General features: G+C 43.6%; 1 long non-coding RNA gene across 1 annotated transcript; it reads left to right on the top strand.

The window, feature by feature from the left end:
- The first annotated feature begins 1,408 nt into the window (after positions 1 to 1,408).
- LOC150060255 (uncharacterized) lies at positions 1,409 to 9,934 on the top strand. The gene is made up of 3 exons (XR_016536122.1): positions 1,409 to 1,474; positions 4,422 to 4,589; positions 9,887 to 9,934. It is a non-coding gene; the product is annotated as an uncharacterized LOC150060255 (long non-coding RNA).
- The last annotated feature ends 14,833 nt before the right edge of the window (positions 9,935 to 24,767 follow it).

The following is a 24,767-nucleotide window of genomic DNA, read 5'->3' on the forward strand; positions in this document are numbered from 1 at the left end:
AAACCCCAACTCTCCTTCCAGGAGACTGGGATGTAGCTCTTGTGGCCCTGACTTCTGGTTGTCAGATGAAAGTGACCACTGCCCACCTTCCAGAAACATGCATGAAGATAAAAGCATAAAGTATAGGACAATGTGGGCAACTCGCATCCAGATGCAGAGCCACCAATGTCATTAGCCTCTGCTCATTCCCCAGTTTCCCACACTTAGATGGTTCTTTCCAGTCATAAGTATTCATACTTTGATGAGTCTCTCGTTAGGATCTTTCCTAAGCCTGACTTGTTTGGGGGAAAAATCAAACAAGAGTCCCATGAACAAAAAAACTAAGCAACAACATTTTCCCATGTGAGTCACAACTCCACTCCCAGTCTTTTGCTGGTTAACTATAGTGAACAGTCTCACAGACTTTTCTTGCCTGGATGGCTCTGAGCCTTGATTCTCAGATGGCAGCTTCCTGAGTATCTGGAATTATAGATGTGAGCCACTCGTGCCCAGTTTGAATTATGTGCTTATTAATCTGGTAAAATAACAGCTGAGTGAGTGTGTATTAAATGTCAAGAAAACCATTGAGACCACCAATAGTATACTTTGGGTTTTGCTTACCCAAAATGAAAATACTGAAATTAAGGGGGCCTGTGAAATAGAAAAAGAAACTTCTTTTGGTTTGAATGCTAGTTTGTGGTAAAGGAAACCCATGGTCCTTATTATCTGCAGATATTATCTGGAGAAGTTACGCTAATCAAAAATACTAATAGGCTCAAGAACAATAATAGGCTCACGACCTACAGACTGCCAGTAGAAATTGAAGAAAATAAATGGGAAGATGGGAAGACATCCTTTGTTTATGGCTAGGAAGAGAGAATGGAGTCCTTTGCTAGTTTTGGAGTAGTAGAGAAAAACATCTGAGAGAATTCTCACCCACAACAAGCACAGTGGGGAAAAATAGATCCTGCAGAGGAAACACAGGAGAGGGATGGATTTGGGGCACCCCAACACTGAAGCCCAGCCACTGTGGCAACCTTTGTCTAAATCCAAGTTTTTCATTAGCTAAAAATTAACTCTTGTGCAAGGATCTGGGCTGTAAAGGCCACACAAACACTTCCTCCAGAGTCATCTGTGTGTCACACGGAGCTGGTGTCTAACAGAAAGTCACTGGGCTTTCCACTTGGCAGCCCAGCCTAGACCTCTTGTTTTTCCTCTGGGACGTGACAGCACTGCTGTGTGAACCCCTAGTTTTGGTTCTGGCTGTCCTTAGATCTTCCCGCTGAGACTGTGGTGGAGACTGAAAGCCATGTTTCCCTGGGCAGAGACTCTGGGAAGTCTGGTGATGTCACAGCAGATTCCTATGACACTCCTGGAATGAGAATGGCAAGGAAGCCAGAGCCTGAGCTCAGCAATCTGAACCCTTGCACTGGTTCCAGATCACGGGCCGGAGAGGAGGTGATGATAGAAGAGCTGGTATGGAGGTGGATACAGGGTAGGCAGACCAGGTTCCAATCAGGGGAGAAAGAAAAGAGGCTAATCCAAGCCACGCTCTTTATCCTGTGTATGCCAGATCTGAGGGTCCCGGCTCAGCAGGTGAGCTTGTGACCCAGGCACTGGCTGTATGAAGCCAGGAGCATGAGACAGTAGAACAAGAGTTCAGCTCTAGTACTGCTTGGTCAAATGGAACCATATGAGGGTACCTGATGGAGCTTTGTAGTAGAATTAGGGCTGAAACAAGGAGGATGGGATCTAGGGATATGAGATGAAGGACAGGGAATGGAGAACCGAGGCTGGGTGTGGCTAGCCAGAGGAGAATGATATCCACTACCTGAGCTTCCTACTTCTCCATATTTCATATCTTCTGTGATGGTTATCCCGACATCCATGTCAACTTTTGACTCCAGGACAGCACTGAGATCTCAGCTTCCCCTGCATACATGGAGCAGGGCATGGAGCCCACAGGGAGGAGAGCTTGTACACCCCAGAAATGGACTTCTTCCAAGTCTCCTGGGATTTGGGACTGGAGTTGCTCCAGTCTCAGTGACAGCTGTGAGCTTCTCCTCTGTCTGAAGCTTTACCTGTGTGTGGAGGCTGGCAGCAATGGCAGGGCAGTGGTCTCAGTGAGGTTTGCTGGCTGGGCACTGCTCCTGCATCACCTGCACAGGGAGGGGCGAGACCATCCCCAGAGCTGTGCTCACTGCGGTGGTTCACAGAGAACATTCTACATTTGTCTCTAGCTTGTTCTGAATCCAGATTTCTGTTTCTCTTTCCCCCTCTCTCCTTTTCTCCCTCCCTTCCTCTCTCCCCTCTCCTTCCTCCCCCCTCTTCCCTGCCCTCTTCCCCACCCCTGTGTGTGTGTGTGTGTGTGTGTGTGTGTGTGTGTGTGTTGTCTGTCTGTCTGTCTGTCTGTCTGTGCTTGAACTCAGAGCCTGGGCTTTGTCTCCAAGTTCTTTGGCTCAATGCTGGCACTCTACCATTTGAGCCACAGCTCCACATCTGGCCTTTTGCTGGTTAATTGGAAATAAGTGTTTTACAGACTTTTCTTGCCCTTGGCTGGCTTCGAACCATGATCCTCAAATCTCAGCCTCCTAAGTTGCTATTCTTATAGACATTAGCCACTGGCACCTGGCTTCAGGTTTTCTCTTTTGCACTCATGTATACCTGATATTTAAAATTGAGTTGTGGTGTAACTCACTGGTAGAGCACTTGCCTAGTATGGTCAAGACCTTGGAACCATCACTGTAAAACATTCGTGAAGATACTTGAAATTATAAAACTATGAAGATGATGATATGTGTGTTTGTCCCCGAGTTCTTCTGCTCAGGTTGGTACTGTACCACTTGAGCCACACCTCTTCTTCTTTTTGGTGATTAATGGGAGGTAACAGTCACAGACTTTCCTGCCTGGGATAGGTTCAAAACAGGATCCTCAGCTCTCAGCCTCCTTGAGTAGCTAGGATTATAGGCACAAGCTTTTGGCTTCTGGGGATCATTTTTAATATATTCCTCTGTTCACTCTTCATCAATTTCAAATGTCTCAAGATGTCCTGAGGGCAAAGAGGCGATTTCACTCTGATTAGAAGAGTGCCTTGAAGCCTCACTCAGTTTGAAATACGGACACTCAGGGGGGAAAATTACTCAGACTCTCTTGTTATTTCCAGGGCTTAATTAAATGACTCTCGGCAGGTGACTCAACTCTTTATTTTTCAGAATGACATCAGACTTATTTTCCATTTTAATAGCCTGGTTACTTCATTGATTTTTTTAAATCCAATTTTACTTTCTAGTGCCGTATTTTTTTTTGTCTGATATTTTCCCTCAGCTCTCTTAGTGGCTAAGCACCAGCTCCAAATTTAGAAGGAATTGATGTGCAATCTTTATTCCAAATCTCTCCATTCCACCAACGGTTGGAGTTGTCAATATTGCCATCTGGAATTATTCCATCCAGTGCTGCCCTGGACCAGAGACTTCTGTCTTGAGGGTGGCATCTGGTCTTTGAAAGAAGCCTCATATGTCTCTCAGAGCCCCCTTTTTTGGTTTGTTTTTGTGTCTGTCCTGAGGTTTGAACTTGCGGCTTGGGTGCTGTCCCTAAGCTTTTGTGCTTAAGGCTCGTGCTCTACCACTTGGGCCACAGTTCTACTTCTGGCTAGTTCTAGTGTTTAATTGGAAATAATAGTTGCACAAACCTTCCTGCCAAGGATGGCTTTGAACCATGGTCTTTAAATCTCAGTCTCCTGAGCAGCAGGATTACAGACATGAGCCACTCATCCCTAGCTCTCAGAGCCCTGAGTATGAGGGTATTCAACCATCATCTTGTTTCAAGTGTATTTAATACCTTTCAGGGGACTGTATCATGTGTATTAATCTTATAGCTCAATTACCGTCATTATTGAATTGTTATTTTGGGTGAGATATGTGAATTACTCACTTCACTGTAATGGTTTGGATTTACAGCCTTATGAAAAAGCAGATGCGAATGTTTTGCATCACAGAAGGCAAGTGCTCTACCACTGAATTACACTTCCACATGATTCTGATGACTTTATTCAACGTGTGTGTGTGTGTGTGTGTGTGTGTGTGTGTGTGTGTGTTCAGTGCTTGGGCAAGCTGGATGGATTTTTTATTTTTATTTTTTTGCTCTCACCTCTCTATTTGGTCTTTATTCTGCTTTAATTTCCTAAGAAAGAAGAGGCCACAATTTGATAGGGAAGGGGGGAAAACCAAGACGGGTGGGGGGTGTGCGGGGGGGAGGGAAATGGATACCAAGACATGTGAAAGGGTATCAATGTGTGTGAATTAATGCACCTTCTATCTGGCAAATATCATGTAACCCTTTTACTAATTACAATAAAAAAATAAATTAAAAAAAAAAAGAAAGAAGAGGCCACATTGGTTGAGGCAAGGAAAGCTTACTGGTTCTAATCTACGTTGGTATCCAAGACTCATCTGATCCCCACTTTGTCCTGACTGCTGATGTGGCACAACCTACTGACATGGCCCATGGTGGCCCAGGCTTTCTCTTATGACAGAAAAGGAGATGCGAACAGAAGGCAAGAGCTAGCTGCCCAGACACCCGCTTCTGCTCCAAGCTTGGTTGAAATTTTTAAGGTAAGATATACTAGAGGACCTCAAGGATATATTTTTTTAAACCCAGGAGGTGTCAAAGACATAATGTATGCAGTAGGCACTCATTAAGTGCTCCTGTTCCTACTTTTAAATATATATATATATATAATAATACTTGGAGGAAATAATGGCTGTCCAATAGAAGAATACACACTGGAATGATGGTTTCCCTATAATAAATAGGTCAGCCTTCCTTTTAAATGTTTCATCTACTTGAAGAAAAGCAGTATTATGATAAAATGTTGCATGAATTGGTCCTTCACATTTCTTCATAAACACACATGTGTGTGCGCTCTCTCTCTCTCTCTCTCTCTCTCTCTCTCTCTCTCTCTCTCTCTCTTTCTCTCCCTCCCTCTTTCTCTGTTGTGGTGTGACAATCTTTGTGCCATCTTTGGATGCTATCAGCATATAGATAGACCACTGCTGGGTGTGGTAATACTTATCTGTAATCCCAGCCTATGTCGGCTATAGTACAAAAACATGAATAGGATACTTGTTGTTATTACACCATAACAAAATTAAAGTACTAATATCCGGAATGCACAAAGAGCTTCAAGAATTAAACACCCAAAGAACACATGAGCCAATTAATAATAGTCACACAAACTGAATAGACAGTTCTCAGAAGAGGAAATGCAAATGGTCAATAGACCTGTGAACAAATGTTCAACATCTCCAGTCATGAAGGAAATGTAAATCAAAACTACACTAAGAGCCAGGTGCCAGCAACTCACACCTTTAATCCTAGCTAATCAGTAGACTGAGATCTGAGGATCTTGAGTGAAGCCAGAAAGGATAGGAAAGTCCATGAGATTCTTGTCTTCAATTAACAGCAACAACAACATAAAAGAGAAATGGAGCTGGAGCACCAGTGGTAGAGCCAAAAAGCTTTGAGCAAAAAAAGCTCAGGGAGGAAGTGGCACTGTGGCCAAGGGGTAGCATGGTAGCCTTGAGCTCAAGAGCTCAGGGACAGCACCCAGGCCCAGAGTTCAAACCCTAGGACAGGCACAAAAATAACTATGTAAACAAATAGATAAATTAACAAAAAATAATAAGAACTACATTATGATTCCATCTCACCCCAGTCAGAAAGACAGCCATTCAGAAAATAACTGCAAATGCTGATGTGGAAGCAATAAACACAGTTGGTAAGGTGTACCCAGTATAACTATTCATGGAAATCAGCATGGCGGTTCCTTAACAAACTACAGATAGACCTTATGCCCCCACATAGCACTCTTGGGCATAGCTCCAAAGAAGTCTAAATCAATATATAAAAACAAAACAAACAAACAAAAATACCTGCATATCCCTGTTAGTTGCAAATCTCTTCACAATAACCAACCTGTAGAGTCAGCTGAGGTGTGTTCAGAGAACACGTGACCTTGCTCTGCCCCCCTTGGGCCTCTGGGTCCCTGGCTCACTGCAGGGTGGATGTTCCAGCAGCCTGGGCTGTGTCTTGGCAGTGTTCCCAGGATACTGAGTAATTAGGTCATCTGCAGGGAGGTGGAGGCCAGCCTCGAGTCTCAGTGTCATCTTATCTTCTCCTGGGGCCTCACTAACATGGCTGAGGCTGTATTTCTCCTTCTTTGCACAGCTGGGCTTGTGCTTGCTGCTCACTTTCTCAAATCAGCACGATCAGAGATCACACAGTAGTAAACTGATCAAAAGAAAATGAAGAAAGATTGTCCCCTCTGTTGTGGTAGAACACATAGATACCACCTAGAGGACCTGGAATGGAAAGGCTTTTTCCAGCATTCGTTGTGGAGACTCAAATATTCGTTTTCTTTCATTCTTTTCCTTCCTTCCTCTTTTTTTCTTTTTTGCCGGTAATGGGGCTTGACCTCAAGGCCTGGGCTTTGTTGTGCTCAAGGCTAGTGTTCTATCACTTGAGTCACAGAACCATTTCCAGAGTTTTCTGAGTAGTTTATTGGAGATATGAGTCTCACAGATTTTTCTGACCTGGCTGGCTTTGAACTGGGGTCCTCAGATCTCAGCCTCTTGAGTAGTTAGAACTACAGGCATGAGCCAGCAATTATTCCTTTTCTAATAGTTCTTCAAATTGTTCATTTGGATTTTTCATACTCATTCTGGGGGCCTCATCCCATCTGCAGCTTCCTCAGTTTACCCACTTCATGGAGGCTTTTACCCTAGTTTCCTCTTGGCCTCACTTCTCCCCTGCAGGGAACCTTGCGAAGTTTTCCCAACAGAGATTTCGGATTCTTCTTGTACTTCTTACAGATTAATGCCTAGGAAAAGCTGTGGCGAATTAAGTGTAACGTGTCACTCACTGTACATCTGGCCAGGCTTGGGAGGCCATGGGTATTTAGCTGCTTCAGGTTCTGAAGCAGCTATCAAAATGACCTGAGAGCGAGAAAATCCATGAAGGCACAGTTAAAGCTAAAAAAGGAGGTTTATTAGTCAGTCTGCAACTGCCTTGTCCTGGGCTACCTCAGAACTAGAAGCAGGGGCAACCTCCAAGGGGGCGAGCTTTATTTTTTCTTCTCCTCTCTTCTCCAGGCCGGTCCCGCAGGCCTCTTGCTTCTCTCCGCAGGCTCCCAGCTCACTGCAAGCCTCTGTGCAGGATTCTCACCTCCCCCCAGGCCTGTCCTCAGGCCTCTGGGGCCTCAGCAGTACTGGAGCTTCAACTCAGGGCTTTTTTTTTTCTTTTTGCTCTAGGCTGGTGCAATACCACATCTCCACTTCCAGCCTTTTGCTATTTGATGGAGATGAGAGTCACATGGACTTTTCTGTCCAGGTTTGTTTTGAATCACTATCTTCAAATCTGAGTAGCTAGGATTACAGAAATGAACCACCGGTGCATAGTGGCATTGATTATTATTTTTTTGCCAGTCCTGGGGCTTGAACTCAGGTCCTGAGCACTGTCCTTGGGCTTTCTCAAGGCTAGAGCTCTACCACTTGAGCCACACCACCATTTCTGGCTTTTTTTCTATGTATATGGTACTAAAGAATCAAACCTGGGTCTTCGTGCAAACACTACCATTAGGCCAAACTCCCAGCCTATTTTTGAGGCAGCATCTCACTTCAAGCGAGCCAAAGCTTGGCTCATAATAGTCCTATTTGTGCTTTGCTGCACAGTTGGGAAGAAAGGAGCATGCCAGCATACTCAACCATTGGTTGAGATGAGATCTCCCAAACTTCTTGTCCAGGCTCACCTTGAACTGAGATCCACCAGATCTCTGGCTCCCAATTAGCTAGGATTTCAGACTTGAGCCACCACATCTACTCTCTTCAGCTAGATTTCCTTTCTGTTTTAAAATTAAGTTTAAACTTCTACTGTGGTCAAGTAGATCTATCCTTTAATTTGGGCTTTTGTGTCTTAAGATGGGCAAATGAAAAGTCTTGTTCCTCTACTCTCATACCACAACTAACACAGAAGACTTCTATGACTCAAAATAGTGTGTTTGGGAGGGGGCGTCTCTCTTACCAATGAGTAAGTAATTCTCTAGCACTGGATAGTGGTAAAGCCCCCTTGAATCCAATTCAGTTCTGCCCGTCTACCCAGAGACATCACCAGACCCACAGGTATATGGCTCAACACTGTTCCCGTTTGCATTCTGATGCCAGGTGCAAACTCCAGGCTTCTGGAAACACACAATCCTTTCCCTTTTCTAAAGCCTTTCATAAGACTCAGGAAAATACATTTACCTGTGTATTATAAAGAACATGAAAATGAAATGGATGAAGAAATTCACAGATTGAGGTATGAAAGTGCATGGAGCTATCAGATGAGTATTACACACATATTACACACACACACACACACACACACACACTTGATCAGAATTGTCAGATCAATTCATAATTTCAAAGGCTGTGTCTGCTGATATTGCTTTTGTACCATCATAGAAGTTGGAAAATTCTAAGTCAAACTAGTGCCCCTCACAAATGACCCCAAAGCCCACCTTTGTGCAACAGAGAGCCAATCCCTTATAGCAGACATTGTGAGGTCTCCAGATTTCATAGCCAGAGCAGAGGAAGCTCCTCTTGTTCCCTGTTTGCTGACTATACATCCAGGTCATGGTGCACGTGTGCATATGTGCATGTGTGTGTGCATGTGGAGGTATGAGGGAGTATCTGGTCTCTGACCTCCTCCTCTGGCCAGTCCTCAAGCCTGTAGTTACACACACAGAATGTGTGTGTAACTGATGCAGGATGAAAGGGTGATAGCCCAAAGCAGCTCCAGCCATTCTCTCCCTGGATTTGCAGCATTCCCTTCTGGTGCCACCAGAGTGCCTTGTTGCAGAGCCCAGAACCATGCTAACCATGGCAAATAAGCCCAGGATGCTCATGGGTCCCGCCTTCCAGGCCCAGCCCAGGGAGTGGCCCCAGTGAGTCCTGCCCACAGTCTTTACCATCTGGGGCTCAGGATAGAATCATTTCCCTTCAGGGAGGGTCGTGGTACTGTTGGTTGAACTCAAGGCCTCATGCGTGCTCCACCATTTGAGCAAGGCTCCCCTCCCCTGTCTTGTTTTTGATGAGTTATTTTTGAGATAGAGTCTCATTTCTTCCCCGGGGGCAGATCTGAACCATGATCCGCCTGTGTCCAGGCTTCCTGTCATTACCATACCACTACACCCAGTTTCTCTCTGCAAAGATGGAGTCTTGTGGATGACTTTGGCTGAGCTGGCCTCAAACCTCAAACCTCTTGACCTCAGCCTTCTACGTAGCTAGAATTGTATGTGAGCCATCTGTGTCCCATTAGTGATCCGCGTTTGTACATACCACTTGTTGGGTTGAGAAAATGACCATTTGTGTTGAGTTTGCTTAGACTTCCTATCAAAACTGTTGGCTGTGTCTTCTTAGTGATATTTCTAATTCTATGGAGAGTTCCCACAGCTTTCTAGAGCCATCACTTTACAAGTCTGAGCAAAGCAAGACAGCAGATTCTTTATTTCCTGTTACTTCCCACTTACATAATCGCATCCATATTCCTCTGTATTCCTTTAGGATTAATGTGGATATTGTTATAACATTTGCTTCTACCAGCAGTGTAAGTTTTTCTGGTTATTTTGGAAATGGAGTCTAGAAAACTTTTCTCCCTGAGTTGGCCTCCAACTGTGATGCTCCAGATCTGAGTCTCTGGAGTAGTTGGGATTGCAGGTATGAGCCACTGTGATGTGCACCCAGCGTGATATACACTAATGCACAATGATTGAAACAAACGTGCTTTCTCCACGTACCTCCTAACACAATCACACACACTGCTGAGACAGTTCCTCTCATCTCTGACCTAGGCTATCTTTTTCCTCTATCAGGAGAGCAACTGCTGACTGGTTTAGGACTGCATATGGCAGTGCTGTGCTTCAGAATTGGGTAACCCATCCTCACTCCCCATGGGTCCAGCAAACAGGCACAGGTCCGATGAAGGGGCGACTGGCTCTGATCAGCCTCAGCTTGGAAGTGTCCATGTCATGTTGGCTCTGTGGTCCAGAAGTAGTCATAGGTCCCAACCTAAAGTAAGGATGTCCACAAATAAATCTAAACTGTCCCAGCCATTTAATGTCTAGGTGCAAAGTATCTATCCAAAAGCTGTGTCCCACACACTTTGAGAGCAAGGGTGGGGGCATGGCCCAGCACTCTAGCTAATGTGATGTGAGTGGAAAAATATTCTGGAAGGTGATTTGAAAAACTTGCTGACTCAGCCAGAAGTCTTGGGCTTGCTCAGTCTAGACTTGCATTTATGTAAAGAAACAAAACAAAACAAAATAAGCCTGGAGCATTTAAAGCCCACAATGTCTAAATGCCTTCCCCCCACTCCATTACTGGGATTTGAACTCAGGGCCTTTGCTTGCTCTTTTTGATAAAGTTATTTTTTCAGATTGATTTTTTAAAAAAGGATTAATTAGCATAAATTAATTGTACAAAGGGGTTTCCATTGTGGTATTAACAATTTGCATATGATATGCTTTGATTAAATTCATCCTTTCTCTGTTACTTTTTTTTTTATTGCTAGCCCTGGTGGTTAAACTCAGGGCCTGATCACTGTCCTTGGACATTTTCAAGGCTAGAGCTCTACCACTTGAGCCACAGCACCACTTTCGGCTTTTTTCTATGTATGTAGTACCGAGGAATCAAATCCAGGTCTTTGTGCATGCTAGGTAAGCACTCTACCACTAGGCCAAACTCCCAGCCTTCTCTGTTACTCTTTTACACAAAATTATTTGTGCTTGATGCCTGGGCTGGCCTCAGAAAGCAAACCTGGCATTGCTATTTCCTGTGTAGCTGGGATTATAGGCATGAGCTGCATGGTTTGTTTTTGTTTTAATTAAGAGATTTTTTTATCATAATTTTTAATAATTAATGCCTCAAGTTGTTAAAAATCAATGAAATATAAGTCCAAAAAACAAATTAATAGTTATATATAACTATAGATCTATAATTATAGAATAAGAATATTTAGATATATTGACCATATGCCTGGCAATAAAATAGTTCTCAACCATTTTCAAAAGTCTAGAATACAGATTTCATTCACTGACTACGGTTTTTGGGGGCTGTGTGTGCGGGCACGCATGACGTGTGTTGTGAGGTGGTACATTTTTGAGATAGGGTTTCTTTTCTCCCAGGCTGACCTAGAACTAAAATCTTTCTCTACCAGCCTTCTGTGTAGCTGGGATTATAGATGTGCATCACTCTGCCTGGCTTGGACTTTTCAAATACTAGGCTTGGTTGAAGTAAATTACAAACATTGCCTGTACTGTTTCAGAGCTACGAAGAGGCAAGATGCAGACCTGAGCCAGCTCACCTGTTGCAAGTTGTACCACTATCATAATAGGAATGTGAGACAAAAGTGGAGGCAGAATGGGAAGAAGAGGAAAGATGGAGAGGGTAATAAAGGGGAAAGGAGAGAAAGGGGAAGGAGAAGGGGAAAGGCAAGGGAAAGAAGAAGAGGCAAAAGAAAGGCAGTGAAACTCTTATTTCCAATTAGCCAGCAGGAAGCTGTAAGTAGAGCTGTGGGCTTAAGTTGTAGCGTGCTAGCCTTGAGCAAAAAAGCTGGGATAGCACCAGACTCTGAGTTCAAGCCTCAGGACTGACACCAAAAGAAAAAAAAATTAAACTTGAACAGAACAGCACAGACTAACAAATAAATACATTGATCAGAAAATAGTGCAGAAAATAGTGTTATTTCTGGACATTATTCCTAAACAATTCAGCATAGCAAGTATTTACATGGCGTTTGTGTTGCATTAGGTATCATTAGTTTTGCAGAAGTAGAAAGGAAACTTTGTGCAAATCTAAGGGGCTGTAGCATCCCTCTCCCCCTCGCCCACGTAAGTTCCTGCCGAGGAATCCTGGAACCAATTATTTAGAAAATGAAGAGACGGTGACTAGGATGACACACGTGCATGTGTAAACAACTTCATTTGCTGCTCAAGTAAACTCTGGAAGGAGCATTCTGTTTTCATCTTCCTTAAGCGAGGAAAGAACCCAGGTTGTGCATTTACCCAGGGCCCCTCCGCTGGTTTGAGCCTCTGGAACTCAGCCCCGGATGTTGGGCTCTGGTCTTGTATTTTAGCCCTGCTGAGATTTCCCTTCAATGTGGGCTGAAGATGAGTTGCTTGAGGCCTCTCTGGAGGCCCTACCAATGCAATTGTCCCCTAAACAGAGGGTGAGGAAGGGTCCCACAGAGCCAGGGATATGACTTCAGCCTGTCTCCACTCCTTAAGAAGGCTGGCATAAACCTCTTGCAGCCTGGGCCTTGATTTCATCCAAGAGAGATACCACATCCTCGAGGTGACGGCGGCATTTGTGTTTGCATGGCATTCAGTGTCTGTTCGGGCAGCTCAAGGACATGAAGCCTGGAGGACAGAACAGCTTCACAAGGACTCACCCCATGACCAAGCCCCCTCAGAGATTGACCCCCAGGTCAACCTAGACCCAGGCACTGCCTTGAAGTGCGCCACGTGTGTGGGATGGCTGGAAGGCACGATCCCCTAAGCTTCCAGAGAATTCTCTGTCTTTCCACAGCCCTGGCTGACAGCTGTCTCAGTGTGGGTTTGATGGATGGAATCCTGGCTTCTATCAAGGCCCTTGACTTATCTTCTACGGCATCTTCATCTTCTGGGTTTCTGTATTTGTGTTGTGCTCTGGCTCCCAGACAGCCTTTTTGGTTCCCACAAAGGTTCATGGAGCATGCGGAGGAAGGAGCTGGCAGTGCTAGGGAAAAATCTAACTGCAGCCTAGGAATCAGGCAGAGCGCACCAACAGCTGGCATTGGGGGCTGTCCCCACCCCAGTGCCAGCTCCCGGAGCATTGTCCCCATCCACAGATTCAGGTGCTTTGATTTAAAAAAAGCTTTTGTCTATTGAACCTCCCTATGAATAGTACCTTCAGAAGATAATTTTCTTTATTCCTTGCAATAAAGATGCTAAAGTTTGTAGTTCTGCCAGGTTCTCTCCAATCTCTTCCACTGCCTGAGCGTTTCTTCCTAGTTAGCTCACAATCATGTGCATGGCACACTTACGTTGCCTGTCAGCCCTGTAACTCAAGAAACTGCGGGGAGAGGGGAGGGCGTGAGGAGGGCGAGGGAGGGGGGGAGTGCGTCCAGGCAGCCTGGGTGATAGAGAATGAGTGGGCAGACATGACACTGGGCCCCTGTTCCTATCCTTGATGTGACCTATAGGTCATGTGTTAAAAGCATTTATGATGTGAATGATAGCAGCTTCCCAAAGGAAGAACCTGTCTGAGATTTTAGCAAATTTTGGTCAGTCTAATTGGGACACCCATGAGACTTCCACCTCCAGGTGTAAGGTCTTCCTTCAAAGAGAAGAGGTTTTGAGTTGCACCTAAGATTAGGCCCTGAGCCAAAGGGAAGCAAGGTGTAGCTTGGGGGTCCAAGCCCAGCAGAAGGGCTCAATAGGGGGCAGGGGGGGACTCTGTCCCTCCCACCCCAAAGGTGGAGACCCGCATCCCAGCAGATGCCCAGCCAACCAGCCAGCCCCTCTCTCTGGTCTTCACTTCAGCTTCCTGTACTGATTGGTTTAATGGAGTAGCCTTTATTAAATGACTTTTTCATTTGGAATCTGATAAACCCAGGCTATGAAAGTCATCACTACCAAGGGACAGAGAGCAGCGTGCAAATCACACCGATGTGTGCACATGACTGAGAGCATGCTGGGAAGGAATGCTCAGGCAATGGAAATGTCTGGAGAGAACTCCCTGTCAGACTGCTCTCATCACCTAAGGGCAGAGCCCAGGAGTCTTACCCCATCATCAAATCTAGCTGCATCGCTGCCTGTGTGTCATTTTTATCCCCAAATTACTACAAAGGACCACTGTGCCAGGCCCTCCAGGTTCCTTGAAGGTGTTATAGATTATGGAGAGGAAAACAAAAAATCTCAGCCTACTATGTGGATACAGTTTACCTGGCTGAAAAAAAAAACGGGGAGAAGAAAATGAGACCAAAGGAACCGTCTTCCAGAAAATAAATAAATACAATAAAAATAAATAATGAAACAACTCCTCTGCTGCCTGCCCGCCCCCTTCTCAATCACACACACACTGACAAAATGACCTGTCAGATGCAAGTTCAGCTTGTGGACAATCCACTTGTGACTGATAATTGCCATAGTAACTGCTGTATCACGTGGCGACACCAAAGCCATGAGACAGGAGAGAGCAAATTTCCAGACTGCTTTTCTTCTAGTAAATTCTGCGATGTCAGCCTAATTAACAGGAGCAGAATTGGGACTTTGGTTTAAGTAATTGGCAGGCATTCTTAAAACAGAACAAAGATAGTGTAGCACCTTCTCTTCCTATCTGCTGGGTCTGTGCCAGGCGTGGGTGGCTGTTACACCTTCCTGCTTCATTTGCCAGGCTCTGAGCAGCTCAACTAAATGCAGCGCTTTATCAAGTTGTGTCTGGAGAGAAACCTGAATTCTTTTCTTATTTAAAAATAACAGAAATGGATGGGAGTGGAAGCCAGGAATACATTTCAGAACTATCCTAAATTTCTCTGTATAATTAATATTTCTCTAACTTCCAACAGCATGTTCCAGCAAACCAGAGGTAGAATGTGTTTAAAGGGATGTGCCACGCATTTTGTTCTTAGTCTAGAAAATGTGATTCCCTTCCTCCAAGCACACATGTCTATTGGGTGAGTTTAAGGCCAGTGTGGTGACACGGTCAAGATGAAAACACCGAATCATGATCATGGATTCGCAGGATGAGCCACCACAGCCTGTGACAAGACAGAGTGGCTTGGTCCCCAGGCATCCCTGGTGGCAGCAGCCCTTGGAAACTCTGTGCCCAGGCCATTTAGATGGCTCAACAACTGTGTGTCTAAGTCTCTAGCACTTTCCTTTGTCAGCTACAAGACAATTGTCCCATTGTCTTCTGGCTAATGAAGGTTTTGGTCAACACACAATGATTTCAAACATGTCTTTGGCTCTGTGCCCTTCATCTGGGTCAGAGTGGGGCACTTCGACCCTTTGGGAATTGCCTTCAAGGAGGCAATTTGTTCATAGACTGGCTGTGTGTGCTTTAATCAAGCACACTAGCCATTGACTGTTACCTTCCTGGAGTGACCCAGCTCCCCACCACACTGGGGGTGTGTGTGTGTGTATGTGAAAATGTGTGTGTGCTATAAAAATAAGCAAAGACCAAGCAAATAGGAAGGAGCCAACATTGTTTATTTGAAGCAGGCTCTGGCAAGGGAGTTGGCCCCTCTCTCCTGAGTTTGGCAGAACTTAAGGGCAGGAAGGTAAGCAGGAAAGCTTGGTGGTAGGAAATGGGGATTGGAGGCTGCTGGTAAGTGGTGTTAGAGGTGACTGGCTGGAAACAGAATCCTATGGGATTGGTAAAGGGTGAATTTTAGGGTGGTGTTGTTATTGTTCTTAAGCTGGAACTGGGAACAAATCGTATCCAACTGTCAGCTAGTAATCAAATTTGAAACCAATTGGCGTTGGAGTATTGCCTGACTTCCTGGCAGACTGATCAGAGCAAATGTGGGTTCAAGTTCTATTCTTGTGTTTATCTCAGCATGCTGGATATCAGACTACGCAAAGCTAGCCATTCCCTTCCAGAGCCTTGTTAAAATTAGTGAGAAGTTGAACAGCTGGGTATAGAAGTGGACAGCCATCTTGTACAAGTAGTCACAGATGAAAGTTCTGCTCGCCTAAATCAACTGCTTCCTTGGCCTAGTGGAACTCTGCCTCTCTCTCTCTCTCTCTCTCTCTCTCTCTCTCTCTCTCTCTCTCTCTCTCTCTCTCTCTCTCCCCCTCTATCTCTTTCTCTCTTTCTTTCTCTCTCTCTCTGTGTTTCTAGGCACACCTGGCAATTTGAAACATTTATTGGAGAGCCTATTGAGTTCTAGAAATATGAAGTAGGGCAATTTTGCCTCCAAGTGTCAAATGAGGCTAATAGAGAATATTGCTGGCTCTTCAAAACATTCATCAGGGTGAGCTGATGCTGCTATAGTGATACTTAAACCCAAGACGTGGTGTCTTATCCACAGCACATTCTTCTCAGCATGCTGCACTCTTGTCTTGTATCAGTGAGGCTTCTTTTCTCTGTTGCTCTCGCTCATGGAAGCCAGGTAATGGAAGCCATCATCGTCTCCTCAGTAGCACCTCTTCCCCAAAGAGCTATTATTATTTCACATTTCATTGGCCAAAGCAAGTCATAGCCAAGTTTCACATCAAGGAATACAGGACCAACCTATGACTCCAAGGACCACTGTCGTAGGTCTTTTTTACTATAACAAAATGCTATGGGCAAGGTGATTTACAAACCATAGAAACTTATTTCTCCAGGAGATGGAAGTCCAAGGTCCAGGTATTGGCAGTTTGGGTGTCTGGTGACTCTCTGTTTCCTACCTTATCAAGCACACTTCTCCTGAGTTCCCATGTGGGGTAAGTTCCACACCAGCTCTCTAGGGGCTCCTTCACAAGAGGACTCAGGACTCATGTGCTAATCACAGAGACACTCCCTTGAGGGCCTCAAGCCATCATGCAGTGGATTCATCTTCTAGGTGACAAGTCTGAGGGACCACTAATACTCACACCACAGTCACTCTGCTGTACCCTCAAGCCCACTGACTTCTCGACAATCCCCCCACCTCCCTACCCACAGCCCACCTCCAAAGAGACCTGGCCAGCTTAGCCATGAGAGGTAGAAGCACATCCCCCCCCAGGATTAATGCCCCAAGTTCACCTGCCAGGAAGTCATAACGACACACGGTCTTTGAAAAGACTCTATAACCTAAATGCCTTTTATTGCTTTGACATACAAAATTATCCCCACTCTGGCCAAGTCTTCTCCCAGGTTTTAAAGTCAGACAAGCAAGGGACGATATCCAGTGCATGCATTTTTTCTCCTTTTGGTGTTACTGGGGCTCACTCTCGGAACCTCACACTTTCTGGGCAGATGCTCTAGCACTTAGGCTATGCTTCCAGCGTTTTCACTGTAGTTATTTTGGAGCTAAAGTTTCTATACATTGGCCTGCTAATTCCCCCAATTATGCTTCCTGCATGGCTGGGATCTGTGTGAGTGGGTACTTCACAACCAACTTTTGATTAGGATGGGGATCTGCTTTCTCCCTGGGGTGGCTTCAAACTAAAAGCGTCCTAGTCTTTGCATCCTGATAACTGGCATAGCCTTCAGCCTACTCCCCAAGAGAGAGCAGAATGTGGCCTCTTCACTATCATGAGACGTCCGAAGCAGTCAAGAAGTCACTTCAGACAGCCCCTCCTGGGATGTTGCCATGTCCTCTTGAGGCCACATTAAAGAAGTAAGAAGACCTGCTGAGAAGGTGGCACTAAGACAGGGGAGAAAACAGCCCCTAACTCCATTGTACCATCACCACTTCTGCTCTTAACTCAGGGTGTTTAGCTTTGAGTGCTTCTCTGAATCCTATGAAATATCCCCCAAATTGGATCACCTCCAAACCAGACCCACTTTAGGCTGTACAGACCTGCTGGGTGAATTATGGCTCAGCTCAGAATTTATTAAGGTTTTGAACCTTGGTCTTTCCCCTGGCTTGGTGATGTACCCCACAATACTAGTGCTGGGGAATCAGCTGTAGTCACATGACAGCAAGGGGATGCCACTGATGCTGGGGTACACTGTTTTGTCAGGTGGGAAGGATCCCCAGCAAGGCTATCCAATGCATTTTCAACTGTTTGCAATGTGCAATAGGTTTATTCAGACCTGAGCCCCCAGGCAACCAAGGATCACATGTATGGAAAGATTCAGAGGCATCACAGACCAGACACTGATGCCATGACATCTCTGTGCCCAACCTTTGTAGAGACAGTGTGTATCCCTCATGCTGGCAGGGAGGGACATGGGTCTCAGCTGTCCCCTTATCTGTGCCAGGCCCTGCAATGCAGCTGAACAGACTTCAACAGAGATGCAAGTGCCTCTGCCCTCCAGACTCCTGGCACGGAGTCATTTAAAGAGGACAGAAAGTATAGAGCTAGCAGTGAGTGACAAAGTCAAGCTTCCAAGCAAGCAGCACAAGCTTTGAGCCACTGAACTGTGCAGGGTCCTATTCCATACAGGCGGATTATAATACTTTGAAAGACTCCTCATTGCCGTCCTTATGAGATCTTTTGAATAAAGTGGTCGTGCTGCTAGTATAATTCCCAAAGAAAATAGAAAGTGACAGCTACAAAATGAGAAGCACTTTCTACAGATAGAAGCAGGGCCTTTTTGTCTGGTAGTGAGACTAGTAACCAGTAATTAGTATACGGCCTGTCTGTGCAGGGCTGACAGTGCAGGTCTCAGCTATTCTGAGGATCTAGAAGGTGTCCGAATGGATATGCTGGGCTGGGTGTCCTTCCCTGAGTACATAACACTCAGCTGTTAAGAGGATCCTTAGAGCTGCCTCTGAGCCCCAAAGGGCTCACTTCCGTTCCACCAGTACCATTTGTAAAGACAAGGAATGAGTACAGTTTTAGAAACATAGTCATTTAAAATACCCCCATGTGTCGGAATGACCTGCAAATTGGTCTGGGAAAAACACTTCATTGATGTGTGTGTGTGTGCGTGTGCGTGCGTGCGTGCGTGCATGTGTGTGTGTGTGTGTGTGTGTGTGTGTGTTTCTTTTGCCTCTCCCTCCCTCCCTCCCTTCCCTTTCCTCCTCCCCCGTCCCTTCCCCTCTGTCCTCCTCCCTCCTTTCTTCTTTTTGGCTGCCAGTCCTGGGGCTTGAACTCAGGGCTTGAGCACTGGTCTTGAGCTTTCGCAAAGCTAGCACTCTACCACTTCAGCCACAGTACCACATCTGGCTTTTTCTGTGGATGTGGTACTGAGGAATTGAATCCAGGGTTTCATGCATGCTAGGCAAGCACTTTACCACTAGGCCACACTCCTGACCCTTCCTTCCTCCCTTCCTTCCTTCCTTCCTTCTCTCCTTCCTTCCTCCCTCTCTCCCTCGCTCCATCCCTCCCCTCCTTTCTATTTTCCTTTTTTCTTTTCTTTCTTTCTTCTTGTGTCAGTACTAAGGCTTGAACCCAGGGCCTAGATACTGTCTTAGATTTTCTTTTTTCTTTTCTTTTCTTGTGTTGTAAAGGTGATGTACAGAGAAGTTACAGTTACATAAGGCAACAGGTACTGTTGAACAGTATTACCCCCCTCGTTTTCTTTTAAATATTTTTTGTTATTTTTGTCAGTTCTGGGACTTGTGCCCAGGGCCTGAGTACAGTCCTTGGGCTTTCTCAAGGCTAGAGCTCTACCACTTGAGCCACAGCACCATGTCCAGCTTTTTTTTTCTATGTATGTGGTACAAAAGAATCGAACCAGATCATTGTGCATGCTAGGCGAGCACTCTACCACTAGGCCAAACTCCCGGCCACCCCTCTCATTTTCTGCCACTTTCTCTCCCCCAAACCAACCCCCCAAGTTGTAAATTTCATTTCCAACATAGTGTCATGTGAGTATCACTGTTGCTTTGGTTCGATCTTTGTCCTTTATCTCACCATTTTGTTATTCTCTTTCTCTTCCCCAAAGCAGATAAACATATATAAAAGACACAGGATAAACAAATAAATATATGTGCAATACACCAGGTAACAAAGTCAGATACTGTAACAATATGAGGAAAGGGAAGGGGGGATAAAGATGAGGGGAGGGAATGAGAGAGGGAAATGGGAACAAAAGCATGAGAAGGGGTATCAGTGTGTGAGAAGTAATGCATCTTCTATCTGGTGAATATAACTGTAATCCTCCTTTATATTAAAATTTTTAAAAAGACACAGGATACCCAAATCAGAAACAGTGATAACAATGGATAAACCAAAGGAAATAAAATGAAAGAAAAAAATAAATGACTTCATACAGCACTTAAAAACAAAAACAAGGGCTGGGAGTTTGGCCTAGTGGTAGAGTTTCTGTCTAGCACGCACGAAGACCTGGGTTCCATTCCTCGGTATCATATACATGGAAAAAGGCCGAAAGTAGTGCTGAGGCTCAAGTGGTAGAGCTCTAGCCTTGTGAAAGCCCAAGGACAGTGCTCAGGCCCTGAGTTCAAGCCCAGGACTGGTACTAAAGAACAAAAACAAAAACAGCACTCTTCTTTGTATCTTGGAGTTCATTTCAATTAGCATCATTTTATACAGTCACATTAGATAGCTATTGAGCTATTATGATCCTCTGCTAGGACTATCCTAGACATATACTTATTATTACAAATGAGGGAAACCATGGAGCCTGTGTTTCTTTGGATCTGGCTTACTTCATTTAATATGATTTTTTTCCCCAAGTCATTCCATTTCCTTGTGAACAGAGTGATGACATTCTTTCGGATGGAAGCATAGATTTCATATGTGTGTGTGTGTGTGTGTGTGTGTGTGTGTGTATGTGTGTGTGTGTGTGTGTGTGTGTGTGTGTGTGCCACATTTTCTTGATCTTCTTATCTACTGAGGGGTATCTGGGTTGATTCTATAACTTAGTTATGGTAAATAATGCTGCAATGAATATAACTGAGCTGGTAGCTTTAGTGCGGCCTTGTTTGTGACTATTTGAGAATACGCAGTAATGAGATTGCTGGGTTATAGGGGAGCTCTAGCCTTTTGCAGAACCTCCATACTACTTTTCCAGAGTGGTTTAACAAGTTTACACTCCCACCAATAGTATAATGGTGTTTCCTTTTGGCCACATCCCTACCAGTATCTGTGGTTATTTGTTTTCTGGATAATAGCCAACTAGGGTGAGGTAGAATTTCAATATAGTTTTGATTTACATTTCTTTTATGGGCAGACATGTTGAACATGTCTTCATGTTTCTGTTGGCTTTTCTTATGTTCTGCCCCCCATTCAGGTTTGCTAAAGATCTATCAATTTTATTATTTTTTCAAAGAACCAGATCTTTGTTTTGTTGATTCTTGCTATGAAATTTTGGACTCTAATTTATCTAATTCTGATTGAATTTTAATTATTTGTTTCTTCTAGATTGAATTTGATTGTTATTCATTTTCAGGGAGCTTAAGGTGCATCATTAAATTGTTGGTTTGAGATGTCTTCAATTTGTTGATGTAGGCACTCAGAGCTATATATTGTCCTCTGAGCACTGCTTTTGCTGTGTCCCAGAGGAATGGGTATTTTGTTTGTTCATTTATGTTAATATCACAAACATTTGACTTTCCTTTCTAGTCTATTCAGTCGCCTACTGGTGATAAAACAACACGTTGTTCAGTCTTTATGAATTATAAAATTTTCTGTGATGGCTTTTGGTGTTGAGCTCTAATTTTATTTTATTGTAGGCTGAAAGAATGCAGGGAATAATTTCCATATTTCTGAATTTGCACAGACTTGCTTTGTGTCCTAAAATGTGGTTTATTTTGGAGACTGCTTCATGTGTTGCCAAGAAGAATGTATATTCCGATGCTGCTAAGAGGAATACTCTGTAGAAGCCTGTTATTTCGGGTTGATCTATGCAGTTGTTTAGTTCTGAGATTTCTCTGGTGAGTTTTTACTAGGTTGATCTATCCAGAGGTCACAATGATGTGTTAAAGTCACCAACAATCAATGAATATAGATCTATGTATGATTTTAGGGTAAGTAGTGTTTGTTTGATGAATTTGGGTGCTCTGGCATTTGGTGTGTAGATATTTAGAATTGTTATATTCTCATGTAGGAGCGATCTCTTTATTAGTATGTAAAATTTTTAATTTGAAATCTATTTTATCTGCTATTAGGATAGCAATTCCAGCTTGCTTATGAGGGCCATTTGCTTGACAGATTCTTTTTCAGCCTTTCATTTTCAGAATATGTTTGTTATTGTGGGCAAGGTGTATCTCTTGGAGACAGCAGGTAGATAGTTCTTACTTTTTGATCTAACTAGTCAAGCTATGTCATCTAATTGGAGAGTTAAGTCTATTAATATTGAATGTTAGGATTCATGTTGAATGTTAGTATTGAGAGGTATTTGGTAGTTCCTGCCTATTATTCACCTTCTTCGGGGCAGTGCCTCCCAATTCTTACTATAATTTTCTGATTCCCTGTTTAGGGGTCATTTCTCTGCCTATATGGTGTTCTTGTTCATATTCTATATGCAGGATGTCTTTAAGTATCTTTTGTAATGCTGGTTTTCCTTTATAGATGATGATCTTTTCTCCCTGGTAGCTTTAAGGATCCTTTCCTTGGTCTCTATTGATCCTGTACAGAGTATGTGGTGATTGGGTGTCCTGTTCCATTCTGGACTGTTTGGGGTTCTAAAGGCTTCTTGTATCTGAATGGACCTCTCCTTGTGGATGTTCCGGAATTTCTCTGCTAGGATTCTGTTAAATATGTTCCCTATTCTTTTAGCTTCCCTCTCTAGACCCTCCTCAATATCTGTTACCCTTAAGTTAGGTCTTCTGATTGTGTTTTGCAGCTCCTGTAGGGTTCTATCTTGTTTCTTGGATTTGTTTTGCATATTTATTTGTTCTTGCTCTAAAAAGTCTAGACCATCTTCAATTCCGGAGATTCTGATTTCTGCATCATCTAATCTACTGTCAAGACTTTCTACCTTTTTAATTTTTTAAAATTTCCTGCCTTCCAACTTTTTTTTGTTAACTATAGGGCTTGAACTCTGGACCCGGGTGCTGTCCCTGAGCTCTTCAGCTCTATCACTGCTCTATCACTTGAGCCACAGGACCACTTCCGGTTTTCTGGTGGTTAATTGGAGATAAAAGTCTCACAGACCTTTGTGCCTGGGTTGGCTTTGAAACGTGATCCTCAGATCGCAGCCTCCAGAGTAGCTAGGATTACAGGCGTGAGCCACTGGTGCCCGGCTCTTAAGCCTTTCTAATAACTAGTGCTACAGATGGATGGCCAGCATGTCACCAGTGCCCGGCTTAATAGGTCGTTTTTGATGGCTTCAATTTCCTTGTTGAAGCTTTGTTTTAAATCTTGTATGGACTTCTTCAGTTCCTTGATTTCTCTCAAATCTTCTAGCTGAGTGGCTATGTTTCATTAGACTTCCTTTCCCTCTGTTGGAATTCATTCAGCTTTCTGTTTGTGAATTCCATGAATTCCTCTATTAATCTTTCTTTAGCCTCGTCATGCTCACTCATAGTCACGTTCAAGCTTTCAATCTTTACACTGATCATATTTACCGGTAGTTTTTGTAGAGCATTTTGAAAACTATCCTCAAGCGTTTTTTTTTAAATTGAGTGTGTGTTGCATTGAGATTCCTTGACTTGCCATTTTTCTTATATTTCTATGACTTGTTCTGTCCATTTAAAAATGCAAAAAAATCCGATACCACCCAAGAATACAATTTTAAGACAAGAACCATGAGACTAAATGAAAGGATCTCTAGGATATGAAACAAGAGCCTTATCTTGAGTGATTGTTGTTCTTAATGTACTATGTTATTAACCTTTTGGTTAATCTCATATTGACTTTGTTACCTGGTATATTGTATATACGTTTATCTGTTTGTTTGAAATAGGAAAGGGAAGGGGAGAAAACAAGATGAGATGGGATGGGAGGAGGGAAATGGGGACAAAAGCATAAGAAGGGATATCAATGTCTGAGAAGTAATGTATCTACTATCTGGCGAATGTAACTGTAACCCCTTTATACATTACCTGGATAATAAAAAATAAAATGGAAAAAGAAAGACAAGAACCAACCCAGAGCTCTATAGTTGCACAGACTTTATAAGTTCACAATCATAGATAGGTATTTTTCACTCTATCTGTCCTTTTATGATAGGAAAGGAGATCTAATGCCACCACAGAACACAGTTTTAAGACAAAAACCACTCCGATTACACCAATTTTAGAGGTTCAAAATCACATGTAGGTATTCCCCTATCTTTCCTTTTCTTTATTAGGGGAGGGTACGTGATTTGGGACTGGGGTTTATATATAGTTATAATCAGCAAACAAATCTGGCAGGAACTTTAAAGCAATCTGAACCAAAAGGATAACACAATGAGACACTTTGGCACAATCAAAATCAATACAGATACAGACAAGCTCAATGACAAAACAAGGAGGGATCCACAGAATAAAGATGATGAAGGAATGAAGGATCAGAAATAAAGGAAACTAGATTGAGGTGAAGAAAGCTTAAGAGATATAATTTAAAAAATAAGAGGGGAAAATAAACGAGTAGAGAAATGTAGAGAAAGAAAGGAACACAAGGAAGAAAACTAAGACCTAAATTCAGAGAAAGGAAAAAAATGAATAAAAATTTAAAAATTACATATGCATAAAAATAATGCTCTAATTAAAAGTACTAAGATTGAGAAATAGAAAACTGAGTCATCAAAATATAGCCTGAATTAGGTATGCACACAATTAAGGAAGAAGCCTCGTAATCAATGTAGGCTATGTATCTAGGAATAAACACAACAGCAATAAAGAAGAAAAAAATGGGAAAAGAGAAAAGCAGGAAAGAAATCTTTCCCAGACTTTCTCTAGTCAAGGCTGGAGCTCTGGCACTGGAGCCACAGCAGTGTGTGTGAGTGTGAGTGTGTGAGTGTGAGTGTGTGTGTGTGTGTGAGTGAGTGTAGATAAGAGTCTCACGGATATTCTTTCTGGACTGTGTTTTTGACCTGTGATCCTGCGATTTCAGCCTTCAGAATGGCTCGGATTCATAGGTATGAGCTACTGGCCATTCCATCCTGGAATATATTTTTAGCTTCAGTAACTGCAACGTGTCGAGGTTGTTAATCCTCGGTTCCTCCCTACCCCCAGGAGGGATA

This window comes from Megascapheus bottae, chromosome 7 (assembly GCF_031878675.1).
Source record: "Megascapheus bottae isolate mThoBot1 chromosome 7, mThoBot2.hap1, whole genome shotgun sequence".
Lineage (NCBI taxonomy): Eukaryota > Metazoa > Chordata > Mammalia > Rodentia > Geomyidae > Megascapheus > Megascapheus bottae.